Genomic DNA, 13243 nt, shown 5'->3' with positions numbered 1-13243 from the left:
TTGCAAGGACCCGCATTGGGCATTCCCATCTCACCCACCTCCATCTGTTGCCACGTGATGAACCTCCTCACTGTCGCCATTTTGCTGCCCTACTTACAGTGAAACACATTCTCCTCGAGTGTCTCTACAATCATGCTGCTCGATTAAAAAATTTTAAATCGGCTTTAACACAAAACAATTCATTAGAGATGAATCATATTCTCAGTGATGACGCAAATTTATCCGATTTATTTAATTTTTTAAAACAAATTCATTTATATGAACTTGTCTGACATATGACTGGAAAAAAACACATTTGCAGAATTGCTGTGACAGGCACAGTATAGCCTTAGTTGCCAATAAACTTCCATTTAAACCAACTAACCAGCACCATGCCACTCAAGTAATATATAGATACGTTTTTCTTAAATTGGTTTGATCAAGAACTCCACCAAATAAGCACCAATATCGAAGGTTTCTTGGATGAACACCGTCCTAATGACAACTCTTAGGTACAGCGCCCTTTGTGTTAATTACGCCCTTTTCATGGCACCACAGCGATTTCTATTGATCTAAACGGGACTCTCTCCACCAATTTTTTGCTTCCTAGTACGTTGGGTGGAGGTTTGTGCCATACTATTATACCTCCCCCCCCAAAAAGACCCAGGGATCAGTCCTTTACTTTTTAACAGTTTTTAGTAAACATGAAAGACAGAATACACAGTACTTTTATTACCATTAATTAGCAATGGATTAATATTTCACTTGGATTTTTGACAACTAATCTTCATTAAATATATTTTATGATTATAAGGAAAATTTAATTTCTCAACTGTTTTTATAAAATAAAAAAAAAGCACACAATTAACTTTTTCGAGAAACAAAAATATTTCTAATGGTCACCACTGGATGACCAAAATTTTGTTTTTAATACAAAGCATGATTACAGTAATTGCCATTATGCAGTACACCGAATGGACAAAATTCAGGGGGTTGCTTGGCAACGTGACTGTTACCCCTCTCGCTAGTGAATGAACTAACCGCTCGGCTGGTATTTAGCTACACTGCATTCACGTAGACGGTAATTCGATGTCAGTATGGATAAATGTGAGTTAACAGAGTTTGAAAGAGGGATGATAGTGGGTGCCCAATGCATGACTCACACAATCATGGGGGTTGGTACAGAAATTGCATTCAAGAGTGTATCGGGAATACGGAATTTCAAGAATAACATCTCATGGTAGATAGTTGTGGATGAATGTTGCCGTCAAGGACTGTCTTTCATTGTTTTGGCCAACAGTGGCACAAATCGTTTCGACTTCAACGAGCGAGGTGCCGCAAACATCACAACCAAGACCATCAGGTGATTGGCAACAATAGGTTATGGGACACCATAACACAGTACTACACCTCAACTGAGGGAAAGAACATTTGAACCGGACCTTGGATGATTGAAGATGGGTCTCCTGGTCCGATGAGTCCCGTTTAGGGTTATTTGGAATGGATGGGAAGATGCTTATCTGGCAGAAACTATACAAAGTTACGCATCCGTCATGTCAAGGAACTCTTTAGGCAAATGGACAGTTGGTAATGGTCTCTGGTGTGTTCAACTGGTACATGGGACCTCTAGTACGTCTAGACAGTCCGGGTTATGTGTCCATCCTTGCATCCCTTTGTGGTCATCGTGCACCAACAGGGCAATGGTCTCTTCTAGCAGGACAATGCACCTCCCCACAGAGCCATGGAGACTAAACATGGTTTGAAGAGAATTCTGCAAATTTTATCACCGTGGAATGGCCTCCTCGTTAATCGGACATGAACTCTGTGGAGCATCTTTGGGTCGCTGTGGAAAGTTCGATTCGAGCTTTGGATCCTCCACCAAGGAATGCGACGGAATTATAGACAGCTGCATGGATGGAAATACCTGTGGAACACTTTCGTGAACTAATGGACTCAATGCCTTGCCGTGTGACTGCCCTTATCCGCACAAAACGTGGGCCTATCCGTTATTTATCTCAAAGGCTTTCGATCGTGTTTGGCATAAAGGTCTTCTAAACAAGCTTCCATCTTATGGTTTGCCAACTGTTTTTAGTAATTGGTTATCCAGTTTTCTCTCTGATTGCTCACTGAGGGTGATGGTAGATGGCTCTCTGTCTTCTAACTTCTCCACTAATGCCGGTGTCCCCCAAGGTTCAGTTTCTTTCCCCCACTCTTTTCTTCTTGTATGTTAATGACCTTCTTCCATTGACTGGAAATCCTATCCATAGTTTTGCCGAGATAGCACATTGCATTCCACTTTCCATTTGAGAAACCTTGTCTGCTCAATCAGCTTCAACTTCTCGAAATCTGCTACCAATTCCTTAAATGCCGATCTTTAGGTAATTCTCCAGTGGGGCAAAGACAACTTGTTGATTTCAACCCTTCTAAAACTCAGTCTTTTCTTATATCTCGCAAAAAGGATTCTTCTGCTCCTATGCTTATCTTTAGTGACGCTCCGATTTCTAGGCAAAATGATATATCTCTTTTGGGAATTATCCTGACTTCTAATCTTTCTTGGCACAAGCACATTACAAATATTACTTCTTCTGCATCTAAAAAACTTGGTTTTCCCTTTCGCTCTCGGCGTTACTTTTCTTCCAAACACCTGCTCACTCTGTATAAATCGCAAATCCGCCCTGCCATGGAATATTGTTCCCACATCTGGGGTGGTGCCCCGAAAACCTCTCTCAGGCTTCTTGATTCCATTCAGAAGAGGGCAGTTAGGTTAATTAATGAATCATCTCTAATAGAGTCTCTCCACTCGCTGTCTCATGGACGTACTGTTTCTGCTGCATATTTCTTCTACAGATACTTCCATGGCCACTGTTCTTCTGAATTGGCTTCTGTAATTCCCGCTCTCTCCTTCAAAACAGTCCGAACATGTGCCGCCACCAGCCAACATCCATTTACTGTCCAACTTCAAACTCACAGACCCAACTTTTCATCTTCTTCGTTTATTCATTCAACTGCCGTTTTCTGGAACAACCTTCCTTCATACATACGTCTGACAATGAGGAAAATATTCAAGTGACTCAGTAGTGTCTGTCTTCATACGTATTTCCTGAAAATTACAGTCTTCAGAAGTTCAAGTCCAATGTCAACAAATATCTTCTTTCGTCTTCTCAACCTCCAACCCAAGCACGGTACTAAGTACTATAGGTTCTAACCCCTCTCGTGCTGTGGTTTACATAAAAAAAAAAAAAAAATACTAGGTAGGTATCCCAAGATTCCTGTCCACTCGGTGTAAATCAGATGTTTAGTTGATTCATCTCAATCCCTAACTTGAAGTAAATGAATAACATTCTCAAATCCCAGTAGTTATAGGTTATAGAAATGGTCGAAATCTTGTCTGAAATGTTATTCTTTAAATACTAAATAAAAAGGGTATTTCTGAAGCAATTACCTTTCAAATACCCCCCAAGCTAAAAGAAACTAGGAAATCAAGTCCAGCAAATGTGGAAACCATGCTTCAGAGAAATTCCTACTGATTATTTTATTAAATGCAAGTGGTTGGCACAGTAAAGAAATTGGTCAAGCCACCAGGAGACATTTCATTATGCATGAAGATTGCACCTTGAAGACACTAGTTCTTTTACAATTGCATCAAGATAGCAACATCATAGCATCCAATCAAATTGGTCAGGTAATTTCTCCCTTAACAAATATGCTGTTTTAACATAATAAAACACGCCTGCGTGCTCTGGATTCATAATTTATTTTATTTTTTTGTTACAGAGAGCATTAAAACTATGATAAATGAATTAGCTTTCGGCTGGGTGGCAGCCTTCATCAGATTAAAATACTTCGAATGGCAGTTGGAATAGAGATGCACTGCCAGGATGGTGCGTGAGGTTTGTGGCTGTGACGTATGGTGGTGACGTGGCCAGCGTTTGTCTATGGACAGAATTACTGCTTCTGTGATGGGGTTAAGTTGACAACCACTGTTCCTGTTCAACGAGGTATCCGAGCATTTTATACTTAACGATTCCAACCAGGTGCGCCTTAGGTAATGGTGGGACTTGTCTACAACCACGACATCGCGGTGTGGGTCGATGTCGTGGTGGGTTGTCCAGACATGCTCGGCAATAGCTGAGTGTTCTGCATCCGCCAAACGGATCGCCCTTTTATGTTCTGAGAGGCGTTTCTCGAGACGACGTCCAGTCTCTCCAAAGTAGCAGCTCGTGCAGTCACGGCAAGAGATGCGATAGACCACACCACTCTGTAGAAGGGTGGGGACAGGTGTTTTTTATGTTGGAAAGGAGGGAACGCAGTTTCTTGCCTGGGAGTTGGAGGCACTTTACCCCATGCGATCTTAGGATTCTACCGATCTGCTGTGACAGGTTGGGGTAGTATGGGATGAATGCCCTCGTGGACGACTTGTCACTGTTGGCGTTGCTGTTGGTCGTCACGTTGTCGCGTGCTTGTAGATCACATCTGTTAAGGACATCGATGGGGTAGCCACACCTCGTAAAGTCTACTTTGACTCTGGTGATCTCTTTGCGCCTTTCATCTGCAGAGCTGGAGTGTGTCCAGGCGCGAGTTAGTAAGGTTCGGGCGGTTGAGAGGAGGTGGCCCCGTGCGTGTGCTGACTGGAAGTTGGTAAATTGGCCAGCACACATAGGCTTACGATAAACTGTCGTCTTCAAGTATGTGTCTTCGCGCCGGACAAGTGTATCTAAGTATGGTATAGAGTTGTTCGACTCCAGCTCAATCGTGAATTTTATGAAGGGCGACAGTGAGTTGAGGTGGGTTAGGAGTCGCTGACCTGAGTCTCTAGGGATCACTACGAACACATCGTCTACGTAGCGACACCAAAAGGCGATGTGATCCGGTGCGTGTGTAAACGCACGTCCCTCTAACTCCTCCATCACGATGTTTGCTGTGACTGAGCTGACAGGGGAACCCATGGCTGTGCCATGTATCTGCTGGTAGATTGAACCATTAAACATGATTGCACCCCCTGTTAAGCACAGTCTGAGGGCGGCGGAAATGTCATCAGGCGTCAGCTTAGTTCTGTCGCTGAGGGTTCCATCATTATCCAAGAGTTGTTTTGCGCAAGAGATGGCAAGTTCCACAGGGATGGAGGTAAAGAGTGATACGACATCGAACGATGCCATGACTTGATCTTGCGAGATGGATATAGTGCGGATCCTTTCTATGAACCCAACACTGTTGGAGACGGTGTAGGTGGTCTTGCCAACTAGAGGAGAAAGAAGTCTCGAGACAAATTTAGACAGCTCGTAAGTCGGTGATCCACAGCAGGATACAATAGGGACCAACTGATGATGTTACCAACAGCAAACTCAAAATGGGAAGCATTCAAGGAACTAATCTTGGAGGCTACCAGGCTTTACATACCAACTAAGAAATATTGTTCAAGGTTTAGGCCTAAATGGTTGTCAGATGAACTAATGAGACATGTGGCAGAGAAGAAAAATGCATGGGATACATACAAATTAATGGGTGACATGGAAGCCTATGATAGATATAAGTTGGTCTGTAACCAAGTCACAAAGGAGATTAGGCAGGCAAAGGCAGACTATGAAAAATCCTTGGCAAAGGATGCAAAGAAAAACAGAAAAGAGTTCTTTACATACTTGAACTCGAAAAGGAAAGGGATGAATCAGATTGGTCCACTGGATATTGATGGTTCAACAGTTGAGGATCCTGCTCAGGTGGCTAACAATCTAAACGAGTATTTTGCATCTACATTCACGCATGAGGAGTTATTCAGGAAGGAGAATGATGTAGGTAAAGTAAACATTGGCAGTGAGCTGGATGATTTTGTAATAACTGAGAGGAAAGTGGAGGAGAGATTGTTGAGGATAAACATAAAAAAGGCACCTGGGGTGGATGGGATCTATCCAGTTATATTAAAGGAGGCAGCAAAGGAAGTATGCAAACCCCTAGCCATAATTATGAGAGCTTCTTTGGACTCAGGGGAGGTACCCATAGACTGGAGATGTGCAAATGTAACCCCAATTCACAAAGGAGGATCAAAGGCTGACACAAGTAATTATAGACCTGTTAGTTTAACTTCTGTTCCAGGTAAATTAATGGAGGCACTGGTTAAAGAAGCATTGCAGGATCATCTAGACAAGAATTCAGTTATAGCTCAGACGCAGCATGGTTTTGTTAAGGGCAGGTCTTGCCTGACCAATTTGATTGGATACTATGATGTAGTCACAAAAGAACTGGATGCAGGGAATAACTTTGATATTATATATTTGTATCTTAGAAAGGCTTTTGATACTGTTGCACATGGAAGACTGCTGCACAAATTGGAGCAGTGTGGCATTGGAGGCAAATTGCTGCTATGGATAAGGGGATGGTTGAGTGGCAGAAGACAGAGAGTGGTAATCAATGGACACTGCTCAACATGGACTAATGTTATTAGTGGAGTTCCTCAGGGTTCAGTGTTGGGTCCGTTGTTGTTTTCGGTGTTTATGAATGATATTGATGATGGGATATCAAGTTTAATGTCCAAGTTTGCAGATGATACAAAGGTTGGCAGGGTCGTTAAGGACAATACTGACGCTATGCTGCTGCAACAGGATCTGAAAAGGTTGAACAGATGGGCTGAGAGGTGGCAAATGAGGTTTAACAATGACAAATGTAAAGTGCTGCATATGGGAAACAGTAACCCCAGAGCAACGTATCAACTCTGCGGTACTACACTGACAGTGGTGGAGAATGAAAAGGACCTGGGGGTAATTGTGCAGGCAGATATGAAGTTCTCTGAGCAGTGCAGACGAGCTGCAAGAGTAGCTCATGGTGTCTTGTCAATGATATACAGGAATTTTTCTAGCAGGGATAAGGAGGTGATTATTCCCTTATATAAGGCAATGGTAAGGCCACATCTTGAGTACTGTATACAGGTCTGGAGGCCTCATTTCAAGAAGGATGTAGAGCTGCTGGAACGGGTACAGAGAAGGGCAACAAGATTAGTAAATGGAACAAAGGGTTGCTCTTACGAAGAAAGGCTTAAGTTTTGCAAATTACAGAGTTTGGAGACTAGGCACCGGCGAGGTGATCTGATAGAGGTGTATAAGGCTTTGAATTGTTTGAGCATGCTCAATGCCAATGGGATTCTTCATCTTTCTCAGAATAATCACCTCAGAGGGCATAAATTCAAATTGAGGAAGGACGGATGTCGGATAGATGTGCGGAAATTTGCCTTTGGCCAGAGGGTGGTTGGTTGGTGGAACCGACTTCCATCACTTGTTGTTGAAGTTGATAGCCTAAACAAATTTAAAGCTCAACTGGACAGGTATTTCGAACGAACGGAGGGGTGAAATGGGAGTGGGTTTTTTTTTTTTTTTTTTTGGCTGATGCTGAATAAGCTTGCTTTCTTGCATCATATGCCTCTGCTAATGCTAATGCTAATGCTAATGTTAGTGGCGTGCCTTCTTTGTGCACTTTCGGCAGGCCGTAAAACCGTGGGATCTGACACCCGGAGGCACGGAGGTGGTTACGGGTTGACTGTGTGATTTTCCCTTGCTTCAGCCAAGTGTTGGTGAGGATATTCACCTCTGACCCCCATCGTTCCAAAGCCTTGTTGGGGTCGATGGTTAGGGGTTTGTAGACGGTAGTGTCTCGTAAGAGCAGTAAGGCTTTCGCCATGTAATCAGTGTGGTTTATTACAACTGTACGACGGCCTTTGTCCGCCGGTAGAATGACGATGGACGAATCCCGTTTCAGTGCCTTGAGGGTAGAAATCTTTATACGGCTGAGGTTTGAAGAGACGGGGCGAGCATGGTGTAGAACTGCTGCAGTCTTTAAGGGGATTGCATTGGCTACATCTTCTGGAAGGCGTGATAAGCTGGCTTCCACACCCAAGGCAATGTCGGTGATCGGTGGGTGCTTTGGAAGAACGGCAAATGTCATGCCAAGGGTCAACAAGTTTATTTGTTCTGCAGATAACTGCTTGCTGCTTAGGTTCAATACGAAATCCGTGCAATTTGTGAGAGGGGCATTACGCTGGCGGCGAAATTGACGGGATTCATTAATCAAAGTATTGAACTTACGTTTCTGTCGGGCACAATAACGATCTGATTCTCTGACGGCCTGGCAACATAAAGTATTGATTACCTTGGTGTAAATAGGATCGGGAATCAGAGCCTTAAGGTCGGCAAGTAGGGCTGCTTTGCTCGCTGAAGCACGTTGTATGTCACGATGGAGGCAGCCGATCCATATGCGTAGAGTTCTGAAGCTGAAGTTCCGACAGGCACGTCCCATACGCTCACTAGGAAACGGTTGTTTGTAGAGAAACCCTTTCGGTATAATCCAGTTAGCTTTGCATCTATGTGCAAACCTCAGGTGTTGCCTGCTACGGGCTATGAAGATAAAATCTTTCTGGAGTCTCACGACCATATCATATGTTGGTTGGCCAAGAATAGTCCGTACATAATAAAACACGCGTGCGTGCTCTGGATTCATAATTTATTTTATTTTTGTTACACAGAGCATTAAAACTATGATAAATGAATTAGCTTTCGGCTGGGTGGCAGCCTTCATCAGATTAAAATACTTCGAATGGCAGTTGGAATAGATCTTGGCCAACCAACATATGATATGGTCGTGAGACTCCAGAAAGATTTTATCTTCATAGCCCGTAGCAGGCAACATCTGAGGTTTGCACATAGATGCAAAGCTAACTGGATTATACCGAAAGGGTTTCGCTACAAACAACCGTTTCCTAGTGAGCGTATGGGACGTGCCTGTCGGAACTTCGGCTTCAGAACTCTACGCATATGGATCGGCTGCCTCCATCGTGACATACAACGTGCTTCAGCGAGCAAAGCAGCCCTACTTGCCGACCTTAAGGCTCTGATTCCCGATTATATTTACACCAAGGTAATCAATACTTTATGTTGCCAGGCCGTCAGAGAATCAGATCGTTATTGTGCCCGACAGAAACGTAAGTTCAATACTTTGATTAATGAATCCCGTAAATTTCGCCTCCAGCGTAATGCCTCTCTCACAAATTGCACGGATTTCGTATTGAACCTAAGCAGCAAGCAGTTATCTGCAGAACAAATAAACTTGTTGACCCTTGGCATGACATTTGCCGTTCTTCCAAAGCACCCACCGATCACCGACATTGCCTTGGGTGTGGAAGACAGCTTATCACGCCTTCCAGAAGATGTAGCCAATGCAATCCGCTTAAAGAGTGCAGCAGTTCTACACCATGCTCGCCCCGTCTCTTCAAACCTCAGCCGTATACAGATTTCTACCCTCAAGGCACTGAAACGGGATTCGTCCATCGTCATTCTACCGGCGGACAAAGGCCGTCGTACAGTTGTAATGAACCACACTGATTACATGGCGAAAGCCTTACTGCTCTTACGAGACACTACCGTCTACAAACCCCTAACCATCGACCCCAACAAGGCTTTGGAACGATGGGGGTCAGAGGTGAATATCCTCACCAACACTTGGCTGAAGCAAGAGAAAATCACACAGTCAACCCGTAACCACCTCCGTGCCTCCGGGTGTCAGATCCCACGGTTTTACGGCCTGCCGAAAGTGCACAAAGAAGGCACGCCACTAAGACCTATTGTATCCTGCTGTGGATCACCGACTTACGAGCTGTCTAAATTTGTCTCGAGACTTCTTTCTCCTCTAGTTGGCAAGACCACCTACACCGTCTCCAACAGTGTTGGGTTCATAGAAAGGATCCGCACTATATCCATCTCGCAAGATCAAGTCATGGCATCGTTCGATGTCGTATCACTCTTTACCTCCATCCCTGTGGAACTTGCCATCTCTTGCGCAAAACAACTCTTGGATAATGATGGAACCCTCAGCGACAGAACTAAGCTGACGCCTGATGACATTTCCGCCGCCCTCAGACTGTGCTTAACAGGGGGTGCAATCATGTTTAATGGTTCAATCTACCAGCAGATACATGGCACAGCCATGGGTTCCCCAGTCAGCTCGGTCACAGCAAACATCGTGATGGAGGAGTTAGAGGGACGTGCGTTTACACACGCACCGGATCACATCGCCTTTTGGTGTCGCTACGTAGACGATGTGTTCGTAGTGATCCCTAGAGACTGAGGTCAGCGACTCCTCATCATCATCATCATCATCAGCCATTTTCAATCCACCGCAGGATGAAGGCCTCTCCAGCAACTTTCCAGTTCCTTCTGTTTTGAGCACTGGTCATCCATTTACTACTCAAAAACTCATGAATTTCATCTATCCATCTCCGCCTTTGTCTTCCAGGTTTTCGTCTAGCTCCTCTTGGGTACCACTCTGTTATTTTCTTTGTCCATCTGTCATCATGTCTTCGAGCTATGTGTCCTGCCCAAGACCATTTTAGTTTTGATAAGAATGACCTTTACTTGAGTTTGCTGCCTAATCCATGTGTTTCTCTTCTTATCTAACAGTCTGATTCCCAATATAATTCGTTCCATTCTTCGCTGTGTAGTTCTTAGCTTCTCTTCCATTCTTTTGGTGAGTGCCCAAGTTTCACTTCCATAAGTCATGGTGGGGAGTATACATTGATTCATTATTTTACGTTTCAGACAAACTGGGATATTGCTCTTCAGTATGTGACTATATTTCCTGAATGCTATCCATCCAAAATTTATTCTTCTCTTGACTTCCAGCCATTTATCATTATTACAGCTAATAACTTGTCCCAGATAAGTATATGACTCCACCTTTTCAATTACTGCTCCTTCAATCATTATTTCCCTTTCCGTGGCATACTTGTTCATCATTACTTTTGTTTTAGCCATATTCATCTTTAGTCCAAAATCTTTACTAACTGTGCATAACTGATTAAGATTTTCCTCTAATTCTTTGGGATCATGGCTTATGACCACAATGTCATCTGCAAATCGTAAATGGTTTAGGTACTCTCCGTTCACATTGACTCCTTTCTGCGACCAGTCTAATCTTCTGAAAGCTTCCTCAAGGGCAGCAGTAAACAGCTTCGGAGATATTGTCTCCTTATCCTTTCTTGATTTTAAATTTCCTACTGTTTTTGTCTAGTCTAATAAAGGAGGTAGCACTCTCATATATTTTCTTCAAAATCATAATATATGGGGTATCTATGCCTTTTCTTTCCAGTGCCCGAAACATTGCCTTATGCTATGGAGTCAAATGCATTTTCATAATCCACAAATGCCAGGCATAATGGCATTTTATATTCATTTGCTTTCTCCATTAGCTGTGATATTACAAGAAGGTGATCCATAGTTGAGAATCCTGTCCTAAAGCCAGCTTGCTCTTTCGGTTGATTCTCATCAAGTATTCTTTCTAATCTGTTAGTAATGACCCTTGTGAACAACTTGTAGATATGGGATAATAAGCTAATTGGTCTATAATTTCCAATTTCTGATTTATCTCCTTTCTTATGCAGCAAAACTATGATTGCATTATTCCACTGCTTAGGCATCGCACCTTTTCTAATGCACTTTGTGAAGAGCCTTGCCAGTATTTGTGTTATGTCTCTTCCTCCCAATTTTAACAACTCTACAGTAACTTCATCTTCCCCCGGGGCTTTCCGATTCTTCATTTTCTTCAATGCATGTTCTACCTCATCAGGTAGGTCATGCATTGAAGAAATTTGGTCCTTTTGGTCCTTGAGGTTGTCACAGACATTCTCTCAGATATGCCAGACAAGCTGTACTTGCTACCTGGGAGTCTAAAACGCTGATGGAACTGATATTCGGGTGACACTCAAGTCAAGTGGACCCAATTTCGGCGAAGTCCGGACGGTCTGTGACAGCCAAATCCTCTGCTTGCACCTTCACGATGGTGGGACTGTTAGTAATCCTGGGTATAACCTCCATGCACAAGCACATGGTGGGTGACCACCCAGGTGTGAACCAACGTAAGCAGGGGTCGAGGTGTGGCGCCCACACCACATGGAGGAATGCCGCCCCTCTATGTTACCAGGCAGTACTAGGTGGTAGATGACTCTCATCAACCGGTGAAATACCACCACTTTGCTTATTGGAGGCTTGAAGTGGTGGAACCCATGTTTAGTCTCTAGAGCTAAGTTCCGGTCAACCCTTCCCTATCTCTTCCATCATGCAGTATGATTGATGACTTTTGAGGTTATGATGAACGTCGTGGCGAGATCCAATATTCCTTACATTTCGAGGGTACAGCTCTAAAACGGTTTTCGCAGGCCGGCCGCTAGTTAGTACACCGGACCGAACCTATTGGTAACTCTCTAGGAGGCTTCCAGATCAGCTAGTGTATAATCTTGCTACCTCTACTCTGCCAGATAGTGACTGGAGGGAGTCCGAGTAGTGTGTATGCGGGGAGCATTGTCGAGGCCACGTTATGTCAAGGATCTGGGTATATTCTTACCACATGTACGCCATATCCAAAAATTTCATTACTTCATACAGCATGTCCCACCCACTTTTTCTTACTATTGAATACACCATGAATTGTCAAACAAATAGAACAAGCTTATCTGCGAAAAGATCTAAACCTCCCAAGGATTTCCTAATTCATTTCACAAATATACGTGGTCTCAATTCTAATCTCAACGATGTCCATTTCCACTTGCAGTCTGCCAAACCCCATGTACTTTTTCTGACAGAATCTCAGTTATCGGTTGATTCAACTACTGCTCATCTCAGATGCCCAAATTATTCGCTGTATGATTCCTTTCGCCTCAAAGGTGGTACTTGTGCATATGTCCGTTCTGATATTCCCTGTCAGAGACTTGGCAATTTGGAATCTCCTCTCTTTGATCTTCTCTGGCTTAAAATCTCTCTACCTCATTGTGTCAAATTCATCTGTTGTCTCTACCGTTCTCCCAACTCCACTAATCACTTGGAGCTCTTTAACTTCCTCTCGTTGCAACTTGACTTTCTCCAGTCCAACTTTCCTAACAGTGAGGTAATTTTCCTTGGTGATTTTAATGTTCACAACTCCAGCTGGCTTCCGTTTTCTAGTCACACCGACCCAGCAGGTCGAGATGCTGAGGCTTTTGCAATTACTAATGACCTAACACAGATTGTTCATTTACCTACAAGAATACCGGACAATCCGAATCATACAGCCAATACGCTTGATCTTTTTCTCACAAACAACCCTTCTAAGTACACGGTCGAAGTGAGAGGTCCTTTAGGCACTTCAGATCACAACTTGGTGATTATCTCTTCTCCAATGGAACCTTTATCTCATGGCTATTCCCAACCTCGTGTTGTTTGGCATTACAAAAATGCAAAATGGGATGACCTGCGAGACT

Source organism: Mastigoproctus giganteus, chromosome 7 (genome assembly GCF_048544385.1).
Source record: "Mastigoproctus giganteus isolate SK-2022 chromosome 7, ASM4854438v1, whole genome shotgun sequence".
NCBI classification, from domain to species: domain Eukaryota; kingdom Metazoa; phylum Arthropoda; class Arachnida; order Uropygi; family Thelyphonidae; genus Mastigoproctus; species Mastigoproctus giganteus.
Note: the sequence above shows the minus strand (reverse complement) of the source record.